The sequence below is a fragment of the Grampus griseus genome (genome assembly GCF_964374135.1).
Source record: "Grampus griseus genome assembly, chromosome: 21".
NCBI lineage: Eukaryota > Metazoa > Chordata > Mammalia > Artiodactyla > Delphinidae > Grampus > Grampus griseus.
In genome coordinates this window covers 37,568,587-37,593,759 of record NC_139015.1, presented here as the reverse complement: position 1 = coordinate 37,593,759, position 25,173 = coordinate 37,568,587, and positions in this window count along the sequence as shown.

The window sequence follows — 25,173 nt, the reverse complement described above, 5'->3', positions numbered from 1 at the left end:
GGAAGGATCGTTGCTTGGGACCCCGGGGCTGGTATCGAGGTGACTGTTCTGTGCATCCACTTCGCAGCTGTTCTCTCTCCGCGGGTTCTCTCCGCCTGCTGCAGCCAAAAGGGACAGCTTAGGGTAAAGATAAAAACCCAGTGTGTAAACGTTCTTGCCTAGCCCTCGCCCCAAGCACAAGCGTATATGTCTCTGGTCAAAGGCTTTCGCCACAAGCTGAACACGTTTGGTCTCATCTAAGCCTCTGAAGCACGAGTTTACCCAGCTACGAATCAAACTTCAGGAGAGGTGCTCAGGGTGATGCGGACTGCCAAGCGTTTCACCAGGCAGCCCAGATCGAGTACAAACACTTGTGTTTTAAACAGGCAGAGGAAATGGTGTCAAGAGCGCGCCTCCGTCTCCCGGGCGACGTACACATTTTCTCCATGAGATGCAAGCCCTTCCTCCAGTGTGAAAGGCCTCTACACTCTACACCTCTTGCGCTCGCAGCACGCAGGTACCACCCGCTCTGAACATCTTCCAAAGGCACAGGGTCACGCAACGTGTGAACCACCGAGCGCGGGTGCAGCACACACCTAGGTCTTCGCTGTCGGCCTGAGAACACCCACGGCACAGGGCTTCTTTGGTGCACACACGTGGTAGCGGTCGGTGATGCATTCTGCTCCGTGAAACCTTCTCGGGGACACAGAGCGTGAGCGCACGTAGATTAGCCCTACACCTCATCCCTCTTTCCTGAGTGAGTTGTACTGCTACAAGACAAAACTCCCTGCTGGAATCTCGGTGTGGCTTAAGTATCCTCTGGGAAGCGATCGCTGCTAGAGACACTGTGCTGCTCTCTAGGATAATGGTCTGTGCCTCCACTGCGCTGCTGTTAGGAGTCGGCACACCAAGAGCCCTTCGAGGGAGAGGAGCTGCTGACGTTTGCCAGCACAGTCTCCAATTCCGAACTGCAACCATTCCCTGTAAGAGGCTCCCGAAAGCTTCAACGCAGTTTCTCAGTTAGCTATAAATGGAGGCCAGTCACTTGGCAGACTCCCCCAACGCCCGGCCTCCCAGGCTGCGATACAGACACGCCGACTGCTTCAGCCAACAGGGACAGCTTGGAGTAAAAGTCAGAATCCTAAGTGTCAAAGTACTTGCGTGACGCTGGCCAGAAGCTCAAACATTTAGGGCAGGGCTTCAAGGCACTTCGCCGCACGCGGAGCAAGTTTGTTCTCATCTCGCCTCTGAATGCCGAGTTTAACCAGCTAGGAAGCAAACTTCGGGAAAGGTACTCAGGGTGCCGCCGATTCCAAATTCTTTCACCAGACAGCCCAAATCGTGTACGCCTCTTTGTATTTTCCATGGGCAGGACAAAATGGTGTCAACCCGCACGCCTCCAGCTGGGGGTGGGGTGGGGTGGGGTGGGGTGGGGGTGGGGGTTGGGCGACGTACACTTTCTCCATGGGAAACAGGCCCACGACTTCAGTGTGAAAGGCCTCTACGCCTCTCTGCTTTCGCAGCCCAGGTGTAGCCTCAGCTCTGAAAAGCTTCCAGAGCAGGAAGGTCAGAAAACCTTTGAACCACCCAGCAGGTGCAGCACAGAACAAGGGCTTCTCTCTTGGCCTTGAGAACACCCACTGCCCAGCGCTCCTTTGTGTACACACGTGGTGGAGGAAGGGTGCTGGATTCGGCTCCGTGAGAACTTCTCCGGGCCACGTAGTGTGAACGCAAGTAGATGAGCCCTCCATCTCATGCCAGTCTCCTGTGCGAGTTGGACAAGGCGAACTCCCTGCTTGAATCCCTGGGTGGGTTAAGTACCCTCTGGGGAAGGATCGTTGCTTGGGACCCCGAGGCTGGTATCGAGGTGACTGTTCTGTGCATCCACTTCGCAGCTGTTCTCTCTCCGCGGGTTCTCTCCGCCTGCTGCAGCCAAAAGGGACAGCTTAGGGTAAAGACAAAAACCCAGTGTGTAGACGTTCTTGCCTAGCCCTCGCCCCAAGCACAAGCGTATATGCCTCTGGTCAAAGGCTTTCGCCACAAGCTGAACACGTTTGGTCTCATCTAAGCCTCTGAAGCCCGAGTTTACCCAGCTACGAATCAAACTTCAGGAAAGGTGCTCAGGGTGATGCGGACTGCCAAGCGTTTCACCAGGCAGCCCAGATCGAGTACAAACACTTGTGTTTTAAACGGGCAGAGGAAATGGTGTCAAGAGCGTGCCTCCGTCTCCCGGGCGACGTACACATTTTCTCCATGAGATGCAAGCCCTTCCTCCAGTGTGAAAGGCCTCTACACTCTACACCTCTTGCGCTCGCAGCACGCAGGTGCCACTCGCTCTGAACATCTTCCAAAGGCACAGGGTCACGCAACGTGTGAACCACCGAGCGCGGGTGCAGCACACACCTAGGTCTTCGCTGTCGGCCTGAGAACACCCACGGCACAGGGCTTCTTTGGTGCACACACGTGGTAGCGGTCGGTGATGCATTCTGCTCCGTGAAACCTTCTCGGGGACACAGAGCGTGAGCGCACCAAGATTACCCCTACACCTCATCCCTCTTTCCTGAGTGAGTTGTACTGCTACAAGACAAAACTCCCTGCTGGAATCTCGGTGTGGCTTAAGTATCCTCCGGGAAGCGATCGCTGCTAGAGACACTGTGCTGCTCTCTAGGATAATGGTCTGTGCCTCCACTGCGCTGCGGTTGTCTCCAAGTCGCTTGTGAAGGCCTTTTCGAAGAGGTTGCTCACAGTGTCGTTTCTTTAGAGTAACCCACAGGCATACGAGGATGCCGGTTCTGTGAAGGAAAATGCTCCCTGCCTCAGCCACTTGGGCGCCGTTTTGTACAGGAAAGGACACTCCGCCTTGAAGGTTCTTCCTTCCGGATTGCCACTCGCACTGGCGATGTCTCCTGAATCTCGCGGGGTTACAGTGCCGTCACAAGGTCCGTATCTCAGGCCTAGAATGGCAGAGCGTCCGGCAGCTTTGAAAGAGACCTTCGGCATTCTTCTGGCCCTCGGGGACGCTCCATGAGGAACAAGCTCCTCAGCAGCGTGCGTCTTTAGATCTTTCATGGCAGAACCTCTGTGGGCGACCTCATTCCTCCCCCCACGTGAGAGACACACACAACCTGCCATTAGGGGGTGGAAGGCGTTAGAGTCCAGAAGCGAGGCTGGCGCTCCCACTCAGCATTCCTACACGGAACTGAGCCCGGGTGCGTGAGACCGTGAGAGGGGGCGAAGACAGGCGTGCCAGCGAGCTGTTCACAGTGCACGCTGACGCATCACCCTTCAAGCTCACGTTCATTTCATGGAGAGAACACGAGGCCTTGATGCGCTTTCCTGTGGTACGTAAACTTTGGTCGCGTCCCCTGGTGGGCACATCGGCTCAGGACTGCCCTGTCCCAAAGGCTCCAGGTGTGGAGCCCGACTGTTGGAGATCAGCCTCACGTGGCTCTTTCACGGACGAGACCGGCTCGAAATGGGACCGTTCACGAGCTGGGGACCGTGCTGGCTGTTAGGAGTCGGCACACCAAGAGCCCTCCGAGGGAGAGGAGCTGCTGACGTTTGCCAGCACAGTCTCCAATTCCGAACTGCAACCGTTCCCTGTAAGAGGCTCCCGAAAGCTTCGACGCAGTTTCTCAGTTAGCTATAAATGGAGGCCAGTCACTTGGCAGACTCCCCCAACGCCCGGCCTCCCAGGCTGCGATACAGACACGCCGACTGCTTCAGCCAACAGGGACAGCTTGGAGTAAAAGTCAGAATCCTAAGTGTCAAAGTACTTGCGTGACGCTGGCCAGAAGCTCAAACATTTAGGGCAGGGCATCAAGGCACTTCGCCGCACGCGGAGCAAGTTTGTTCTCATCTCGCCTCTGAATGCCGAGTTTAACCATCTAGGAAGCAAACTTCGGGAAAGGTACTCAGGGTGCCGCCGATTCCAAATTCTTTCACCAGACAGCCCAAATCGTGTACGCCTCTTTGTATTTTCCATGGGCAGGACAAAATGGTGTCAACCCACACGCCTCCAGCTGGGGGTGGGGTGGGGTGGGGTGGGGTGGGGGTGGGGGTTGGGCGACGTACACTTTCTCCATGGGAAACAGGCCCACGCCTTCAGTGTGAAAGGCCTCTACGCCTCTGTGCTTTCGCAGCTCAGGCGTAGCCTCAGCTCTAAAAAGCTTCCAGAGCAGGAAGGTCAGAAAACCTTTGAACCACCCAGCAGGTGCAGCACAGAACAAGGGCTTCTCTCTTGGCCTTGAGAACACCCACTGCCCAGCGCTCCTTTGTGTACACACGTGGTGGAGGAAGGGTGCTGGATTCGGCTCCGTGAGAACTTCTCCGGGCCACGTAGTGTGAACGCAAGTAGATGAGCCCTCCATCTCATGCCAGTCTCCTGTGCGAGTTGGACAAGGCGAACTCCCTGCTTGAATCCCTGGGTGGGTTAAGTACCCTCCGGGGAAGGATCGTTGCTTGGGACCCCGGGGCTGGTATCGAGGTGACTGTTCTGTGCATCCACTTCGCAGCTGTTCTCTCTCCGCGGGTTCTCTCCGCCTGCTGCAGCCAAAAGGGACAGCTTAGGGTAAAGATAAAAACCCAGTGTGTAGACGTTCTTGCCTAGCCCTCACCCCAAGCACAAGCGTATATGCCTCTGGTCAAAGGCTTTCGCCACAAGCTGAACACGTTTGGTCTCATCTAAGCCTCTGAAGCCCGAGTTTACCCAGCTACGAATCAAACTTCAGGAAAGGTGCTCAGGGTGATGCGGACTGCCAAGCGTTTCACCAGGCAGCCCAGATCGAGTACAAACACTTGTGTTTTAAACGGGCAGAGGAAATGGTGTCAAGAGCGTGCCTCCGTCTCCCGGGCGACGTACACAGTTTCTCCATGAGATGCAAGCCCTTCCTCCAGTGTGAAAGGCCTCTACACTCTACACCTCTTGCGCTCGCAGCACGCAGGTGCCACTCGCTCTGAACATCTTCCAAAGGCACACGGTCACGCAACGTGTGAACCACCGAGCGCGGGTGCAGCACACACCTAGGTCTTCGCTGTCGGCCTGAGAACACCCACTGCACAGGGCTTCTTTGGTGCACACACGTGGTAGCGGTCGGTGATGCATTCTGCTCCGTGAAACCTTCTCGGGGACACAGAGCGTGAGCGCACCTAGATTACCCCTACACCTCATCCCTCTTTCCTGAGTGAGTTGTACTGCTACAAGACAAAACTCCCTGCTGGAATCTCGGTGTGGCTTAAGTATCCTCCGGGAAGCGATCGCTGCTAGAGACACTGTGCTGCTCTCTAGGATAATGGTCTGTGCCTCCACTGCGCTGCGGTTGTCTCCAAGTCGCTTGTGAAGGCCTTTTCGAAGTGGTTGCTCACAGTGTCGTTTCTTTAGAGTAACCCACAGGCATACGAGGATGCCGGTTCTGTGAAGGAAAATGCTCCCTGCCTCAGCCACTTGGGCGCCGTTTTGTACAGTAAAGGACACTCCGCCTTGAAGGTTCTTCCTTCCGGATTGCCACTCGCACTGGCGATGTCTCCTGAATCTCGCGGGGTTACAGTGCCGTCACAAGGTCCGTATCTCAGGCCTAGAACGGCAGAGCGTCCGGCAGCTTTGAAAGAGACCTTCGGCATTCTTCTGGCCCTCGGGGACGCTCCATGAGGAACAAGCTCCTCAGCAGCGTGCGTCTTTAGATCTTTCATGGCAGAACCTCTGTGGGCGACCTCATTCCTCCCCCCACGTGAGAGACACACACAACCTGCCATTAGGGGGTGGAAGGCTTTAGAGTCCAGAAGCGAGGCTGGCGCTCCCACTCAGCATTGCTACATGGAACTGAGCCCGGGTGCGTGAGACCGTGAGAGGGGGCGAAGACAGGCGTACCAGCGAGCTGTTCACAGTGCACGCTGACGCATCACCCTTCAAGCTCACGTTCATTTCATGGAGAGAACACGAGGCCTTGATGCGCTTTCCTGTGGTACGTAAACTTTGGTCGCGTCCCCTGGTGGGCACATCGGCTCAGGACTGCCCTGTCCCAAAGGTTCCAGGTGTGGAGCCCGACTGTTGGAGATCAGCCTCACGTGGCTCTTTCACGGACGAGACCGGCTCGCAATGGGACCGTTCACGAGCTGGGGACCGTGCTGGCTGTTAGGAGTCGGCACACCAAGAGCCCTCCGAGGGAGAGGAGCTGCTGACGTTTGCCAGCACAGTCTCCAATTCCGAACTGCAACCGTTCCCTGTAAGAGGCTCCCGAAAGCTTCGACGCAGTTTCTCAGTTAGCTATAAATGGAGGCCAGTCACTTGGCAGACTCCCCCAACGCCCGGCCTCCCAGGCTGCGATACAGACACGCCGACTGCTTCAGCCAACAGGGACAGCTTGGAGTAAAAGTCAGAATCCTAAGTGTCAAAGTACTTGCGTGACGCTGGCCAGAAGCTCAAACATTTAGGGCAGGGCATCAAGGCACTTCGCCGCACGCGGAGCAAGTTTGTTCTCATCTCGCCTCTGAATGCCGAGTTTAACCAGCTAGGAAGCAAACTTCGGGAAAGGTACTCAGGGTGCCGCCGATTCCAAATTCTTTCACCAGACAGCCCAAATCGTGTACGCCTCTTTGTATTTTCCATGGGCAGGACAAAATGGTGTCAACCCGCACGCCTCCAGCTGGGGGTGGCGTGGGGTGGGGTGGGGTGGGGGTGGGGGTTGGGCGACGTACACTTTCTCCATGGGAAACAGGCCCACGCCTTCAGTGTGAAAGGCCTCTACGCCTCTGTGCTTTCGCAGCCCAAGCGTAGCCTCAGCTCTAAAAAGCTTCCAGAGCAGGAAGGTCAGAAAACCTTTGAACCACCCAGCAGGTGCAGCACAGAACAAGGGCTTCTCTCTTGGCCTTGAGAACACCCACTGCCCAGCGCTCCTTTGTGTACACACGTGGTGGAGGAAGGGTGCTGGATTCGGCTCCGTGAGAACTTCTCCGGGCCACGTAGTGTGAACGCAAGTAGATGAGCCCTACATCTCATGCCAGTCTCCTGTGCGAGTTGGACAAGGCGAACTCCCTGCTTGAATCCCTGGGTGGGTTAAGTACCCTCCGGGGAAGGATCGTTGCTTGGGACCCCGGGGCTGGTATCGAGGTGACTGTTCTGTGCATCCACTTCGCAGCTGTTCTCTCTCCGCGGGTTCTCTCCGCCTGCTGCAGCCAAAAGGGACAGCTTAGGGTAAAGATAAAAACCCAGTGTGTAGACGTTCTTGCCTAGCCCTCGCCCCAAGCACAAGCGTATATGCCTCTGGTCAAAGGCTTTCGCCACAAGCTGAACACGTTTGGTCTCATCTAAGCCTCTGAAGCACGAGTTTACCCAGCTACGAATCAAACTTCAGGAGAGGTGCTCAGGGTGATGCGGACTGCCAAGCGTTTCACCAGGCAGCCCAGATCGAGTACAAACACTTGTGTTTTAAACGGGCAGAGGAAATGGTGTCAAGAGCGCGCCTCCGTCTCCCGGGCGACGTACACATTTTCTCCATGAGATGCAAGCCCTTCCTCCAGTGTGAAAGGCCTCTACACTCTACACCTCTTGCGCTCGCAGCACGCAGGTACCACCCGCTCTGAACATCTTCCAAAGGCACAGGGTCACGCAACGTGTGAACCACCGAGCGCGGGTGCAGCACACACCTAGGTCTTCGCTGTCGGCCTGAGAACACCCACGGCACAGGGCTTCTTTGGTGCACACACGTGGTAGCGGTCGGTGATGCATTCTGCTCCGTGAAACCTTCTCGGGGACACAGAGCGTGAGCGCACGTAGATTAGCCCTACACCTCATCCCTCTTTCCTGAGTGAGTTGTACTGCTACAAGACAAAACTCCCTGCTGGAATCTCGGTGTGGCTTAAGTATCCTCTGGGAAGCGATCGCTGCTAGAGACACTGTGCTGCTCTCTAGGATAATGGTCTGTGCCTCCACTGCGCTGCGGTTGTCTCCAAGTCGCTTGTGAAGGCCTTTTCGAAGTGGTTGCTCACAGTGTCGTTTCTTTAGAGTAACCCACAGGCATACGAGGATGCCGGTTCTGTGAAGGAAAATGCTCCCTGCCTCAGCCACTTGGGCGCCGTTTTGTACAGTAAAGGACACTCCGCCTTGAAGGTTCTTCCTTCCGGATTGCCACTCGCACTGGCGATGTCTCCTGAATCTCGCGGGGTTACAGTGCCGTCACAAGGTCCGTATCTCAGGCCTAGAACGGCAGAGCATCCGGCAGCTTTGAAAGAGACCTTCGGCATTCTTCTGGCCCTCGGGGACGCTCCATGAGGAACAAGCTCCTCAGCAGCGTGCGTCTTTAGATCTTTCATGGCAGAACCTCTGTGGGCGACCTCATTCCTCCCCCCACGTGAGAGACACACACAACCTGCCATTAGGGGGTGGAAGGCTTTAGAGTCCAGAAGCGAGGCTGGCGCTCCCACTCAGCATTGCTACATGGAACTGAGCCCGGGTGCGTGAGACCGTGAGAGGGGGCGAAGACAGGCGTACCAGCGAGCTGTTCACAGTGCACGCTGACGCATCACCCTTCAAGCTCACGTTCATTTCATGGAGAGAACACGAGGCCTTGATGCGCTTTCCTGTGGTACGTAAACTTTGGTCGCGTCCCCTGGTGGGCACATCGGCTCAGGACTGCCCTGTCCCAAAGGCTCCAGGTGTGGAGCCCGACTGTTGGAGATCAGCCTCACGTGGCTCTTTCACGGACGAGACCGGCTCGCAATGGGACCGTTCACGAGCTGGGGACCGTGCTGGCTGTTAGGAGTCGGCACACCAAGAGCCCTCCGAGGGAGAGGAGCTGCTGACGTTTGCCAGCACAGTCTCCAATTCCGAACTGCAACCGTTCCCTGTAAGAGGCTCCCGAAAGCTTCGACGCAGTTTCTCAGTTAGCTATAAATGGAGGCCAGTCACTTGGCAGACTCCCCCAACGCCCGGCCTCCCAGGCTGCGATACAGACACGCCAACTGCTTCAGCCAACAGGGACAGCTTGGAGTAAAAGTCAGAATCCTAAGTGTCAAAGTACTTGCGTGACGCTGGCCAGAAGCTCAAACATTTAGGGCAGGGCATCAAGGCACTTCGCCGCACGCGGAGCAAGTTTGTTCTCATCTCGCCTCTGAATGCCGAGTTTAACCAGCTAGGAAGCAAACTTCGGGAAAGGTACTCAGGGTGCCGCCGATTCCAAATTCTTTCACCAGACAGCCCAAATCGTGTACGCCTCTTTGTATTTTCCATGGGCAGGACAAAATGGTGTCAACCCGCACGCCTCCAGCTGGGGGTGGGGTGGGGTGGGGTGGGGTGGGGGTGGGGGTTGGGCGACGTACACTTTCTCCATGGGAAACAGGCCCACGCCTTCAGTGTGAAAGGCCTCTACGCCTCTGTGCTTTCTCAGCCCAAGCGTAGCCTCAGCTCTAAAAAGCTTCCAGAGCAGGAAGGTCAGAAAACCTTTGAACCACCCAGCAGGTGCAGCACAGAACAAGGGCTTCTCTCTTGGCCTTGAGAACACCCACTGCCCAGCGCTCCTTTGTGTACACACGTGGTGGAGGAAGGGTGCTGGATTCGGCTCCGTGAGAACTTCTCCGGGCCACGTAGTGTGAACGCAAGTAGATGAGCCCTACATCTCATGCCAGTCTCCTGTGCGAGTTGGACAAGGCGAACTCCCTGCTTGAATCCCTGGGTGGGTTAAGTACCCTCCGGGGAAGGATCGTTGCTTGGGACCCCGGGGCTGGTATCGAGGTGACTGTTCTGTGCATCCACTTCGCAGCTGTTCTCTCTCCGCGGGTTCTCTCCGCCTGCTGCAGCCAAAAGGGACAGCTTAGGGTAAAGATAAAAACCCAGTGTGTAGACGTTCTTGCCTAGCCCTCGCCCCAAGCACAAGCGTATATGCCTCTGGTCAAAGGCTTTCGCCACAAGCTGAACACGTTTGGTCTCATCTAAGCCTCTGAAGCACGAGTTTACCCAGCTACGAATCAAACTTCAGGAGAGGTGCTCAGGGTGATGCGGACTGCCAAGCTTTTCACCAGGCAGCCCAGATCGAGTACAAACACTTGTGTTTTAAACGGGCAGAGGAAATGGTGTCAAGAGCGCGCCTCCGTCTCCCGGGCGACGTACACATTTTCTCCATGAGATGCAAGCCCTTCCTCCAGTGTGAAAGGCCTCTACACTCTACACCTCTTGCGCTCGCAGCACGCAGGTACCACCCGCTCTGAACATCTTCCAAAGGCACAGGGTCACGCAACGTGTGAACCACCGAGCGCGGGTGCAGCACACACCTAGGTCTTCGCTGTCGGCCTGAGAACACCCACGGCACAGGGCTTCTTTGGTGCACACACGTGGTAGCGGTCGGTGATGCATTCTGCTCCGTGAAACCTTCTCGGGGACACAGAGCGTGAGCGCACGTAGATTAGCCCTACACCTCATCCCTCTTTCCGGAGTGAGTTGTACTGCTACAAGACAAAACTCCCTGCTGGAATCTCGGTGTGGCTTAAGTATCCTCTGGGAAGCGATCGCTGCTAGAGACACTGTGCTGCTCTCTAGGATAATGGTCTGTGCCTCCACTGCGCTGCGGTTGTCTCCAAGTCGCTTGTGAAGGCCTTTTCGAAGTGGTTGCTCACAGTGTCGTTTCTTTAGAGTAACCCACAGGCATACGAGGATGCCGGTTCTGTGAAGGAAAATGCTCCCTGCCTCAGCCACTTGGGCGCCGTTTTGTACAGTAAAGGACACTCCGCCTTGAAGGTTCTTCCTTCCGGATTGCCACTCGCACTGGCGATGTCTCCTGAATCTCGCGGGGTTACAGTGCCGTCACAAGGTCCGTATCTCAGGCCTAGAACGGCAGAGCGTCCGGCAGCTTTGAAAGAGACCTTCGGCATTCTTCTGGCCCTCGGGGACGCTCCATGAGGAACAAGCTCCTCAGCAGCGTGCGTCTTTAGATCTTTCATGGCAGAACCTCTGTGGGCGACCTCATTCCTCCCCCCACGTGAGAGACACACACAACCTGCCATTAGGGGGTGGAAGGCGTTAGAGTCCAGAAGCGAGGCTGGCGCTCCCACTCAGCATTCCTACACGGAACTGAGCCCGGGTGCGTGAGACCGTGAGAGGGGGCGAAGACAGGCGTGCCAGCGAGCTGTTCACAGTGCACGCTGACGCATCACCCTTCAAGCTCACGTTCATTTCATGGAGAGAACACGAGGCCTTGATGCGCTTTCCTGTGGTACGTAAACTTTGGTCGCGTCCCCTGGTGGGCACATCGGCTCAGGACTGCCCTGTCCCAAAGGCTCCAGGTGTGGAGCCCGACTGTTGGAGATCAGCCTCACGTGGCTCTTTCACGGACGAGACCGGCTCGAAATGGGACCGTTCACGAGCTGGGGACCGTGCTGGCTGTTAGGAGTCGGCACACCAAGAGCCCTCCGAGGGAGAGGAGCTGCTGACGTTTGCCAGCACAGTCTCCAATTCCGAACTGCAACCGTTCCCTGTAAGAGGCTCCCGAAAGCTTCGACGCAGTTTCTCAGTTAGCTATAAATGGAGGCCAGTCACTTGGCAGACTCCCCCAACGCCCGGCCTCCCAGGCTGCGATACAGACACGCCGACTGCTTCAGCCAACAGGGACAGCTTGGAGTAAAAGTCAGAATCCTAAGTGTCAAAGTACTTGCGTGACGCTGGCCAGAAGCTCAAACATTTAGGGCAGGGCATCAAGGCACTTCGCCGCACGCGGAGCAAGTTTGTTCTCATCTCGCCTCTGAATGCCGAGTTTAACCAGCTAGGAAGCAAACTTCGGGAAAGGTACTCAGGGTGCCGCCGATTCCAAATTCTTTCACCAGACAGCCCAAATCGTGTACGCCTCTTTGTATTTTCCATGGGCAGGACAAAATGGTGTCAACCCGCACGCCTCCAGCTGGGGGTGGGGTGGGGTGGGGTGGGGTGGGGGTGGGGGTTGGGCGACGTACACTTTCTCCATGGGAAACAGGCCCACGCCTTCAGTGTGAAAGGCCTCTACGCCTCTCTGCTTTCGCAGCCCAGGCGTAGCCTCAGCTCTGAAAAGCTTCCAGAGCAGGAAGGTCAGAAAACCTTTGAACCACCCAGCAGGTGCAGCACAGAACAAGGGCTTCTCTCTTGGCCTTGAGAACACCCACTGCCCAGCGCTCCTTTGTGTACACACGTGGTGGAGGAAGGGTGCTGGATTCGGCTCCGTGAGAACTTCTCCGGGCCACGTAGTGTGAACGCAAGTAGATGAGCCCTCCATCTCATGCCAGTCTCCTGTGCGAGTTGGACAAGGCGAACTCCCTGCTTGAATCCCTGGGTGGGTTAAGTACCCTCCGGGGAAGGATCGTTGCTTGGGACCCCGGGGCTGGTATCGAGGTGACTGTTCTGTGCATCCACTTCGCAGCTGTTCTCTCTCCGCGGGTTCTCTCCGCCTGCTGCAGCCAAAAGGGACAGCTTAGGGTAAAGATAAAAACCCAGTGTGTAGACGTTCTTGCCTAGCCCTCGCCCCAAGCACAAGCGTATATGCCTCTGGTCAAAGGCTTTCGCCACAAGCTGAACACGTTTGGTCTCATCTAAGACTCTGAAGCCCGAGTTTACCCAGCTACGAATCAAACTTCAGGAGAGGTGCTCAGGGTGATGCGGACTGCCAAGCGTTTCACCAGGCAGCCCAGATCGAGTACAAACACTTGTGTTTTAAACGGGCAGAGGAAATGGTGTCAAGAGCGTGCCTCCGTCTCCCGGGCGACGTACACATTTTCTCCATGAGATGCAAGCCCTTCCTCCAGTGTGAAAGGCCTCTACACTCTACACCTCTTGCGCTCGCCGCACGCAGGTGCCACTCGCTCCGAACATCTTCCAAAGGCACAGGGTCACGCAACGTGTGAACCACCGAGCGCGGGTGCAGCACACACCTAGGTCTTCGCTGTCGGCCTGAGAACACCCACGGCACAGGGCTTCTTTGGTGCACACACGTGGTAGCGGTCGGTGATGCATTCTGCTCCTTGAAACCTTCTCGGGGACACAGAGCGTGAGCGCACGTAGATTAGCCCTACACCTCATCCCTCTTTCCTGAGTGAGTTGTACTGCTACAAGACAAAACTCCCTGCTGGAATCTCGGTGTGGCTTAAGTATCCTCCGGGAAGCGATCGCTGCTAGAGACACTGTGCTGCTCTCTAGGATAATGGTCTGTGCCTCCACTGCGCTGCAGTTGTCTCCAAGTCGCTTGCGAAGGCCTTTTCGAAGAGGTTGCTCACAGTGTCGTTTCTTTAGAGTAACCCACAGGCATACGAGGATGCCGGTTCTGTGAAGGAAAATGCTCCCTGCCTCAGCCACTTGGGCGCCGTTTTGTACAGGAAAGGACACTCCGCCTTGAAGGTTCTTCCTTCCGGATTGCCACTCGCACTGGCGATGTCTCCTGAATCTCGCGGGGTTACAGTGCCGTCACAAGGTCCGTATCTCAGGCCTAGAACGGCAGAGCGTCCGGCAGCTTTGAAAGAGACCTTCGGCATTCTTCTGGCCCTCGGGGACGCTCCATGAGGAACAAGCTCCTCAGCAGCGTGCGTCTTTAGATCTTTCATGGCAGAACCTCTGTGGGCGACCTCATTCCTCCCCCCACGTGAGAGACACACACAACCTGCCATTAGGGGGTGGAAGGCGTTAGAGTCCAGAAGCGAGGCTGGCGCTCCCACTCAGCATTCCTACACGGAACTGAGCCCGGGTGCGTGAGACCGTGAGAGGGGGCGAAGACAGGCGTGCCAGCGAGCTGTTCACAGTGCACGCTGACGCATCACCCTTCAAGCTCACGTTCATTTCATGGAGAGAACACGAGGCCTTGATGCGCTTTCCTGTGGTACGTAAACTTTGGTCGCGTCCCCTGGTGGGCACATCGGCTCAGGACTGCCCTGTCCCAAAGGCTCCAGGTGTGGAGCCCGACTGTTGGAGATCAGCCTCACGTGGCTCTTTCACGGACGAGACCGGCTCGCAATGGGACCGTTCACGAGCTGGGGACCGTGCTGGCTGTTAGGAGTCGGCACACCAAGAGCCCTCCGAGGGAGAGGAGCTGCTGACGTTTGCCAGCACAGTCTCCAATTCCGAACTGCAACCATTCCCTGTAAGAGGCTCCCGAAAGCTTCGACGCAGTTTCTCAGTTAGCTATAAATGGAGGCCAGTCACTTGGCAGACTCCCCCAACGCCCGGCCTCCCAGGCTGCGATACAGACACGCCGACTGCTTCAGCCAACAGGGACAGCTTGGAGTAAAAGTCAGAATCCTAAGTGTCAAAGTACTTGCGTGACGCTGGCCAGAAGCTCAAACATTTAGGGCAGGGCATCAAGGCACTTCGCCGCACGCGGAGCAAGTTTGTTCTCATCTCGCCTCTGAATGCCGAGTTTAACCAGCTAGGAAGCAAACTTCGGGAAAGGTACTCAGGGTGCCGCCGATTCCAAATTCTTTCACCAGACAGCCCAAATCGTGTACGCCTCTTTGTATTTTCCATGGGCAGGACAAAATGGTGTCAACCCGCACGCCTCCAGCTGGGGGTGGGGTGGGGTGGGGTGGGGTGGGGGTGGGGGTTGGGCGACGTACACTTTCTCCATGGGAAACAGGCCCACGCCTTCAGTGTGAAAGGCCTCTACGCCTCTGTGCTTTCGCAGCCCAGGCGTAGCCTCAGCTCTGAAAAGCTTCCAGAGCAGGAAGGTCAGAAAACCTTTGAACCACCCAGCAGGTGCAGCACAGAACAAGGGCTTCTCTCTTGGCCTTGAGAACACCCACTGCCCAGCGCTCCTTTGTGTACACACGTGGTGGAGGAAGGGTGCTGGATTCGGCTCCGTGAGAACTTCTCCGGGCCACGTAGTGTGAACGCAAGTAGATGAGCCCTCCATCTCATGCCAGTCTCCTGTGCGAGTTGGACAAGGCGAACTCCCTGCTTGAATCCCTGGGTGGGTTAAGTACCCTCCGGGGAAGGATCGTTGCTTGGGACCCTGGGGCTGGTATCGAGGTGACTGTTCTGTGCATCCACTTCGCAGCTGTTCTCTCTCCGCGGGTTCTCTCCGCCTGCTGCAGCCAAAAGGGACAGCTTAGGGTAAAGATAAAAACCCAGTGTGTAGACGTTCTTGCCTAGCCCTCGCCCCAAGCACAAGCGTATATGCCTCTGGTCAAAGGCTTTCGCCACAAGCTGAACACGTTTGGTCTCATCTAAGCCTCTGAAGCCCGAGTTTACCCAGCTACGAATCAAACTTCAGGAGAGGTGCTCAGGGTGATGCGGACTGCCAAGCGTTTCACCAGGCAGCCCAGATCGAGTACAAACACTTGTGTTTTAAACGGGCAGAGGAAATGGTGTCAAGAGCGTGCCTCCGTCTCCCGGGCGACGTACACATTTTCTCCATGAGATGCAAGCCCTTCCTCCAGTGTGAAAGGCCTCTACACTCTACACCTCTTGCGCTCGCAGCACGCAGGTGCCACTCGCTCCGAACATCTTCCAAAGGCACAGGGTCACGCAACGTGTGAACCACCGAGCGCGGGTGCAGCACACACCTAGGTCTTCGCTGTCGGCCTGAGAACACCCACGGCACAGGGCTTCTTTGGTGCACACACGTGGTAGCGGTCGGTGATGCATTCTGCTCCGTGAAACCTTCTCGGGGACACAGAGCGTGAGCGCACCTAGATTACCCCTACACCTCATCCCTCTTTCCTGAGTGAGTTGTACTGCTACAAGACAAAACTCCCTGCTGGAATCTCGGTGTGGCTTAAGTATCCTCCGGGAAGCGATCGCTGCTAGAGACACTGTGCTGCTCTCTAGGATAATGGTCTGTGCCTCCACTGCGCTGCGGTTGTCTCCAAGTCGCTTGTGAAGGCCTTTTCGAAGAGGTTGCTCACAGTGTCGTTTCTTTAGAGTAACCCACAGGCATACGAGGATGCCGGTTCTGTGAAGGAAAATGCTCCCTGCCTCAGCCACTTGGGCGCCGTTTTGTACAGGAAAGGACACTCCGCCTTGAAGGTTCTTCCTTCCGGATTGCCACTCGCACTGGCGATGTCTCCTGAATCTCGCGGGGTTACAGTGCCGTCACAAGGTCCGTATCTCAGGCCTAGAACGGCAGAGCGTCCGGCAGCTTTGAAAGAGACCTTCGGCATTCTTCTGGCCCTCGGGGACGCTCCATGAGGAACAAGCTCCTCAGCAGCGTGCGTCTTTAGATCTTTCATGGCAGAACCTCTGTGGGCGACCTCATTCCTCCCCCCACGTGAGAGACACACACAACCTGCCATTAGGGGGTGGAAGGCTTTAGAGTCCAGAAGCGAGGCTGGCGCTCCCACTCAGCATTCCTACACGGAACTGAGCCCGGGTGCGTGAGACCGTGAGAGGGGGCGAAGACAGGCGTGCCAGCGAGCTGTTCACAGTGCACGCTGACGCATCACCCTTCAAGCTCACGTTCATTTCATGGAGAGAACACGAGGCCTTGATGCGCTTTCCTGTGGTACGTAAACTTTGGTCGCGTCCCCTGGTGGGCACATCGGCTCAGGACTGCCCTGTCCCAAAGGCTCCAGGTGTGGAGCCCGACTGTTGGAGATCAGCCTCACGTGGCTCTTTCACGGACGAGACCGGCTCGCAATGGGACCGTTCACGAGCTGGGGACCGTGCTGGCTGTTAGGAGTCGGCACACCAAGAGCCCTCCGAGGGAGAGGAGCTGCTGACGTTTGCCAGCACAGTCTCCAATTCCGAACTGCAACCGTTCCCTGTAAGAGGCTCCCGAAAGCTTCGACGCAGTTTCTCAGTTAGCTATAAATGGAGGCCAGTCACTTGGCAGACTCCCCCAACGCCCGGCCTCCCAGGCTGCGATACAGACACGCCGACTGCTTCAGCCAACAGGGACAGCTTGGAGTAAAAGTCAGAATCCTAAGTGTCAAAGTACTTGCGTGACGCTGGCCAGAAGCTCAAACATTTAGGGCAGGGCATCAAGGCACTTCGCCGCACGCGGAGCAAGTTTGTTCTCATCTCGCCTCTGAATGCCGAGTTTAACCAGCTAGGAAGCAAACTTCGGGAAAGGTACTCAGGGTGCCGCCGATTCCAAATTCTTTCACCAGACAGCCCAAATCGTGTACGCCTCTTTGTATTTTCCATGGGCAGGACAAAATGGTGTCAACCCGCACGCCTCCAGCTGGGGGTGGGGTGGGGTGGGGTGGGGTGGGGGTGGGGGTTGGGCGACGTACACTTTCTCCATGGGAAACAGGCCCACGCCTTCAGTGTGAAAGGCCTCTACGCCTCTCTGCTTTCGCAGCCCAGGCGTAGCCTCAGCTCTGAAAAGCTTCCAGAGCAGGAAGGTCAGAAAACCTTTGAACCACCCAGCAGGTGCAGCACAGAACAAGGGCTTCTCTCTTGGCCTTGAGAACACCCACTGCCCAGCGCTCCTTTGTGTACACACGTGGTGGAGGAAGGGTGCTGGATTCGGCTCCGTGAGAACTTCTCCGGGCCACGTAGTGTGAACGCAAGTAGATGAGCCCTCCATCTCATGCCAGTCTCCTGTGCGAGTTGGACAAGGCGAACTCCCTGCTTGAATCCCTGGGTGGGTTAAGTACCCTCTGGGGAAGGATCGTTGCTTGGGACCCCGGGGCTGGTATCGAGGTGACTGTTCTGTGCATCCACTTCGCAGCTGTTCTCTCTCCGCGGGTTCTCTCCGCCTGCTGCAGCCAAAAGGGACAGCTTAGGGTAAAGATAAAAACCCAGTGTGTAGACGTTCTTGCCTAGCCCTCGCCCCAAGCACAAGCGTATATGCCTCTGGTCAAAGGCTTTCGCCACAAGCTGAACACGTTTGGTCTCATCTAAGCCTCTGAAGCCCGAGTTTACCCAGCTACGAATCAAACTTCAGGAGAGGTGCTCAGGGTGATGCGGACTGTCAAGCGTTTCACCAGGCAGCCCAGATCGAGTACAAACACTTGTGTTTTAAACGGGCAGAGGAAATGGTGTCAAGAGCGTGCCTCCGTCTCCCGGGCGACGTACACATTTTCTCCATGAGATGCAAGCCCTTCCTCCAGTGTGAAAGGCCTCTACACTCTACACCTCTTGCGCTCGCAGCACGCAGGTGCCACCCGCTCTGAACATCTTCCAAAGGCACAGGGTCACGCAACGTGTGAACCACCGAGCGCGGGTGCAGCACACACCTAGGTCTTCGCTGTCGGCCTGAGAACACCCACGGCACAGGGCTTCTTTGGTGCACACACGTGGGAGCGGTCGGTGATGCATTCTGCTCCGTGAAACCTTCTCGGGGACACAGAGCGTGAGCGCACCTAGATTACCCCTACACCTCATCCCTCTTTCCTGAGTGAGTTGTACTGCTACAAGACAAAACTCCCTGCTGGAATCTCGGTGTGGCTTAAGTATCCTCCGGGAAGCGATCGCTGCTAGAGACACTGTGCTGCTCTCTAGGATAATGGTCTGTGCCTCCACTGCGCTGCTGTTGTCTCCAAGTCGCTTGCGAAGGCCTTTTCGAAGAGGTTGCTCACAGTGTCGTTTCTTTAGAGTAACCCACAGGCATACGAGGATGCCGGTTCTGTGAAGGAAAATGCTCCCTGCCTCAGCCACTTGGGCGCCGTTTTGTACAGGAAAGGACACTCCGCCTTGAAGGTTCTTCCTTCCGGATTGCCACTCGCACTGGCGATGTCTCCTGAATCTCGCGCGGTTACAGTGCCCTCACAAGGTCCGTATCTCAGGCCTAGAACGGCAGAGCGTCCGGCAGCTTTGAAAGAGACCTTCGGCATTCTTCTGGCCCTCGGGGACGCTCCATGAGGAACAAGCTCCTCAGCAGCGTGCGTCTTTAGATCTTTCATGGCAGAACCTCTGTGGGCGACCTCATTCCTCCCCCCACGTGAGAGACACACACAACCTGCCATTAGGGGGTGGAAGGCGTTAGAGTCCAGAAGCGAGGCTGGCGCTCCCACTCAGCATTCCTACACGGAACTGAGCCCGGGTGCGTGAGACCGTGAGAGGGGGCGAAGACAGGCGTGCCAGCGAGCTGTTCACAGTGCACGCTGACGCATCACCCTTCAAGCTCACGTTCATTTCATGGAGAGAACACGAGGCCTTGATGCGCTTTCCTGTGGTACGTAAACTTTGGTCGCGTCCCCTGGTGGGCAGATCGGCTCAGGACTGCCCTGTCCCAAAGGCTCCAGGTGTGGAGCCCGACTGTTGGAGATCAGCCTCACGTGGCTCTTTCACGGACGAGACCGGCTCGAAATGGGACCGTTCACGAGCTGGGGACCGTGCTGGCTGTTAGGAGTCGGCACACCAAGAGCCCTCCGAGGGAGAGGAGCTGCTGACGTTTGCCAGCACAGTCTCCAATTCCGAACTGCAACCGTTCCCTGTAAGAGGCTCCCGAAAGCTTCAACGCAGTTTCTCAGTTAGCTATAAATGGAGGCCAGTCACTTGGCAGACTCCCCCAACGCCCGGCCTCCCAGGCTGCGATACAGACACGCCGACTGCTTCAGCCAACAGGGACAGCTTGGAGTAAAAGTCAGAATCCTAAGTGTCAAAGTACTTGCGTGACGCTGGCCAGAAGCTCAAACATTTAGGGCAGGGCATCAAGGCACTTCGCCGCATGCGGAGCAAGTTTGTTCTCATCTCGCCTCTGAATGCCGAGTTTAACCAGCTAGGAAGCAAACTTCGGGAAAGGTACTCAGGGTGCCGCCGATTCCAAATTCTTTCACCAGACAGCCCAAATCGTGTACGCCTCTTTGTATTTTCCATGGGCAGGACAAAATGGTGTCAACCCGCACGCCTCCAGCTGGGGGTGGGTTGGGGTGGGGTGGGGTGGGGGTGGGGGTTGGGCGACGTACACATTCTCCATGGGAAACAGGCCCACGCCTTCAGTGTGAAAGGCCTCTACGCCTCTGTGCTTTCGCAGCCCAGGCGTAGCCTCAGCTCTGAAAAGCTTCCAGAGCAGGAAGGTCAGAAAACCTTTGAACCACCCAGCAGGTGCAGCACAGAACAAGGGCTTCTCTCTTGGCCTTGAGAACACCCACTGCCCAGCGCTCCTTTGTGTACACACGTGGTGGAGGAAGGGTGCTGGATTCGGCTCCGTGAGAACTTCTCCGGGCCACGTAGTGTGAACGCAAGTAGATGAGCCCTACATCTCATGCCAGTCTCCTGTGCGAGTTGGACAAGGCGAACTCCCTGCTTGAATCCCTGGGTGGGTTAAGTACCCTCCGGGGAAGGATCGTTGCTTGGGACCCCGGGGCTGGTATCGAGGTGACTGTTCTGTGCATCCACTTCGCAGCTGTTCTCTCTCCGCGGGTTCTCTCCGCCTGCTGCAGCCAAAAGGGACAGCTTAGGGTAAAGATAAAAACCCAGTGTGTAAACGTTCTTGCCTAGCCCTCGCCCCAAGCACAAGCTTATATGTCTCTGGTCAAAGGCTTTCGCCACAAGCTGAACACGTTTGGTCTCATCTAAGCCTCTGAAGCACGAGTTTACCCAGCTATGAATCAAACTTCAGGAGAGGTGCTCAGGGTGATGCGGACTGCCAAGCGTTTCACCAGGCAGCCCAGATCGAGTACAAACACTTGTGTTTTAAACGGGCAGAGGAAATGGTGTCAAGAGCGCGCCTCCGTCTCCCGGGCGACGTACACATTTTCTCCATGAGATGCAAGCCCTTCCTCCAGTGTGAAAGGCCTCTACACTCTACACCTCTTGCGCTCGCAGCACGCAGGTACCACCCGCTCTGAACATCTTCCAAAGGCACAGGGTCACGCAACGTGTGAACCACCGAGCGCGGGTGCAGCACACACCTAGGTCTTCGCTGTCGGCCTGAGAACACCCACGGCACAGGGCTTCTTTGGTGCACACACGTGGTAGCGGTCGGTGATGCATTCTGCTCCGTGAAACCTTCTCGGGGACACAGAGCGTGAGCGCACGTAGATTAGCCCTACACCTCATCCCTCTTTCCTGAGTGAGTTGTACTGCTACAAGACAAAACTCCCTGCTGGAATCTCGGTGTGGCTTAAGTATCCTCCGGGAAGCGATCGCTGCTAGAGACACTGTGCTGCTCTCTAGGATAATGGTCTGTGCCTCCACTGCGCTGCTGTTGTCTCCAAGTCGCTTGCGAAGGCCTTTTCGAAGAGGTTGCTCACAGTGTCGTTTCTTTAGAGTAACCCACAGGCATACGAGGATGCCGGTTCTGTGAAGGAAAATGCTCCCTGCCTCAGCCACTTGGGCGCCGTTTTGTACAGGAAAGGACACTCCGCCTTGAAGGTTCTTCCTTCCGGATTGCCACTCGCACTGGCGATGTCTCCTGAATCTCGCGGGGTTACAGTGCCGTCACAAGGTCCGTATCTCAGGCCTAGAACGGCAGAGCGTCCGGCAGCTTTGAAAGAGACCTTCGGCATTCTTCTGGCCTTCGGGGACGCTCCATGAGGAACAAGCTCCTCAGCAGCGTGCGTCTTTAGATCTTTCATGGCAGAACCTCTGTGGGCGACCTCATTCCTCCCCCCACGTGAGAGACACACACAACCTGCCATTAGGGGGTGGAAGGCTTTAGAGTCCAGAAGCGAGGCTGGCGCTCCCACTCAGCATTCCTACACGGAACTGAGCCCGGGTGCGTGAGACCGTGAGAGGGGGCGAAGACAGGCGTACCAGCGAGCTGTTCACAGTGCACGCTGACGCATCACCCTTCAAGCTCACGTTCATTTCATGGAGAGAACACGAGGCCTTGATGCGCTTTCCTGTGGTACATAAAATTTGGTCGCGTCCCCTGGTGGGCACATCGGCTCAGGACTGCCCTGTCCCAAAGGCTCCAGGTGTGGAGCCCGAATGTTGGAGATCAGCCTCACGTGGCTCTTTCACGGACGAGACCGGCTCGCAATGGGACCGTTCACGAGCTGGGGACCATGCTGGCTGTTAGGAGTTGGCACACCAAGAGCCCTCCGAGGGAGAGGAGCTGCTGACGTTTGCCAGCACAGTCTCCAATTCCGAACTGCAACCGTTCCCTGTAAGAGGCTCCCGAAAGCTTCGACGCAGTTTCTCAGTTAGCTATAAATGGAGGCCAGTCACTTGGCAGACTCCCCCAACGCCCGGCCTCCCAGGCTGCGATACAGACACGCCGACTGCTTCAGCCAACAGGGACAGCTTGGAGTAAAAGTCAGAATCCTAAGTGTCAAAGTACTTGCGTGACGCTGGCCAGAAGCTCAAACATTTAGGGCAGGGCATTAAGGCACTTCGCCGCACGCGGAGCAAGTTTGTTCTCATCTCGCCTCTGAATGCCGAGTTTAACCAGCTAGGAAGCAAACTTCGGGAAAGGTACTCAGGGTGCCGCCGATTCCAAATTCTTTCACCAGACAGCCCAAATCGTGTACGCCTCTTTGTATTTTCCATGGGCAGGACAAAATGGTGTCAACCCGCACGCCTCCAGCTGGGGGTGGGGTGGGGTGGGGTGGGGTGGGGGTGGGGGTTGGGCGACGTACACTTTCTCCATGGGAAACAGGCCCACGCCTTCAGTGTGAAAGGCCTCTACGCCTCTCTGCTTTCGCAGCCCAGGCGTAGCCTCAGCTCTGAAAAGCTTCCAGAGCAGGAAGATCAGAAAACCTTTGAACCACCCAGCAGGTGCAGCACAGAACAAGGGCTTCTCTCTTGGCCTTGAGAACACCCACTGCCCAGTGCTCCTTTGTGTACACACGTGGTGGAGGAAGGGTGCTGGATTCGGCTCCGTGAGAACTTCTCCGGGCCGCGTAGTGTGAACGCAAGTAGATGAGCCCTACATCTCATGTCAGTCTCCTGTGCGAGTTGGACAAGGCGAACTCCCTGCTTGAATCCCTGGGTGGGTTAAGTACCCTCCGGGGAAGGATCGTTGCTTGGGACCCCGGGGCTGGTATCGAGGTGACTGTTCTGTCCATCCACTTCGCAGCTGTTCTCTCTCCGCGGGTTCTCTCCGCCTGCTGCAGCCAAAAGGGACAGCTTAGGGTAAAGATAAAAACCCAGTGTGTAAACGTTCTTGCCTAGCCCTCGCCCCAAGCACAAGCGTATATGTCTCTGGTCAAAGGCTTTCGCCACAAGCTGAACACGTTTGGTCTCATCTAAGCCTCTGAAGCACGAGTTTACCCAGCTACGAATCAAACTTCAGGAGAGGTGCTCAGGGTGATGCGGACTGCCAAGCGTTTCACCAGGCAGCCCAGATCGAGTACAAACACTTGTGTTTTAAACGGGCAGAGGAAATGGTGTCAAGAGCGCGCCTCCATCTCCCGGGCGACGTACACATTTTCTCCATGAGATGCAAGCCTTTCCTCCAGTGTGAAAGGCCTCTACACTCTACACCTCTTGCGCTCGCAGCACGCAGGTACCACCCGCTCTGAACATCTTCCAAAGGCACAGGGTCACGCAACGTGTGAACGACCGAGCGCGGGTGCAGCACACACCTAGGTCTTCGCTGTCGGCCTGAGAACACCCACGGCACAGGGCTTCTTTGGTGCACACACGTGGTAGCGGTCGGTGATGCATTCTACTCCGTGAAACCTTCTCGGGAACACAGAGCGTGAGCGCACGTAGATTAGCCCTACACCTCATCCCTCTTTCCTGAGTGAGTTTTACTGCTTCAAGACAAAACTCCCTGCTGGAATCTCGGTGTGGCTTAAGTATCCTCCGGGAAGCGATCGCTGCTAGAGACACTGTGCTGCTCTCTAGGATAATGGTCTGTGCCTCCACTGCGCTGCTGTTGTCTCCAAGTCGCTTGCGAAGGCCTTTTCGAAGAGGTTGCTCACAGTGTCGTTTCTTTAGAGTAACCCACAGGCATACGAGGATGCCGGTTCTGTGAAGGAAAATGCTCCCTGCCTCAGCCACTTGGGCGCCGTTTTGCACAGGAAAGGACACTCCGCCTTGAAGGTTCTTCCTTCCGGATTGCCACTCGCACTGGCGATGTCTCCTGAATCTCGCGGGGTTACAGTGCCGTCACAAGGTCCGTATCTCAGGCCTAGAACGGCAGAGCGTCCGGCAGCTTTGAAAGAGACCTTCGGCATTCTTCTGGCCTTCGGGGACGCTCCATGAGGAACAAGCTCCTCAGCAGCGTGCGTCTTTAGATCTTTCATGGCAGAACCTCTGTGGGCGACCTCATTCCTCCCCCCACGTGAGAGACACACACAACCTGCCATTAGGGGGTGGAAGGCTTTAGAGTCCAGAAGCGAGGCTGGCGCTCCCACTCAGCATTCCTACACGGAACTGAGCCCGGGTGCGTGAGACAGTGAGAGGGGGCGAAGACAGGCGTACCAACGAGCTGTTCACAGTGCACGCTGACGCATCACCCTTCAAGCTCACGTTCATTTCATGGAGAGAACACGAGGCCTTGATGCGCTTTCCTGTGGTATGTAAACTTTGGTCGCGTCCCCTGGTGGGCACATCGGCTCAGGACTGCCCTGTCCCAAAGGCTCCAGGTGTGGAGCCCGACTGTTGGAGATCAGCCTCACGTGGCTCTTTCACGGACGAGACCGGCTCGCAATGGGACCGTTCACGAGCTGGGGACCGTGCTGGCTGTTAGGAGTCGGCACACCAAGAGCCCTCCGAGGGAGAGGAGCTGCTGACGTTTGCCAGCACAGTCTCCAATTCCGAACTGCAACCGTTCCCTGTAAGAGGCTCCCGAAAGCTTCGACGCAGTTTCTCAGTTAGCTATAAATGGAGGCCAGTCACTTGGCAGACTCCCCCAACGCCCGGCCTCCCAGGCTGCGATACAGACACGCCGACTGCTTCAGCCAACAGGGACAGCTTGGAGTAAAAGTCAGAATCCTAAGTGTCAAAGTACTTGCGTGACGCTGGCCAGAAGCTCAAACATTTAGGGCAGGGCATCAAGGCACTTCGCCGCACGCGGAGCAAGTTTGTTCTCATCTCGCCTCTGAATGCCGAGTTTAACCAGCTAGGAAGCAAACTTCGGGAAAGGTACTCATGGTGCCGCCGATTCCAAATTCTTTCACCAGACAGCCCAAATCGTGTACGCCTCTTTGTATTTTCCATGGGCAGGACAAAATGGTGTCAACCCGCACGCCTCCAGCTGGGGGTGGGTTGGGGTGGGGTGGGGTGGGGGTGGGGGTTGGGCGACGTACACTTTCTCCATGGGAAACAGGCCCACGCCTTCAGTGTGAAAGGCCTCTACGCCTCTGTGCTTTCGCAGCCCAGGCGTAGCCTCAGCTCTGAAAAGCTTCCAGAGCAGGAAGGTCAGAAAACCTTTGAACCACCCAGCAGGTGCAGCACAGAACAAGGGCTTCTCTCTT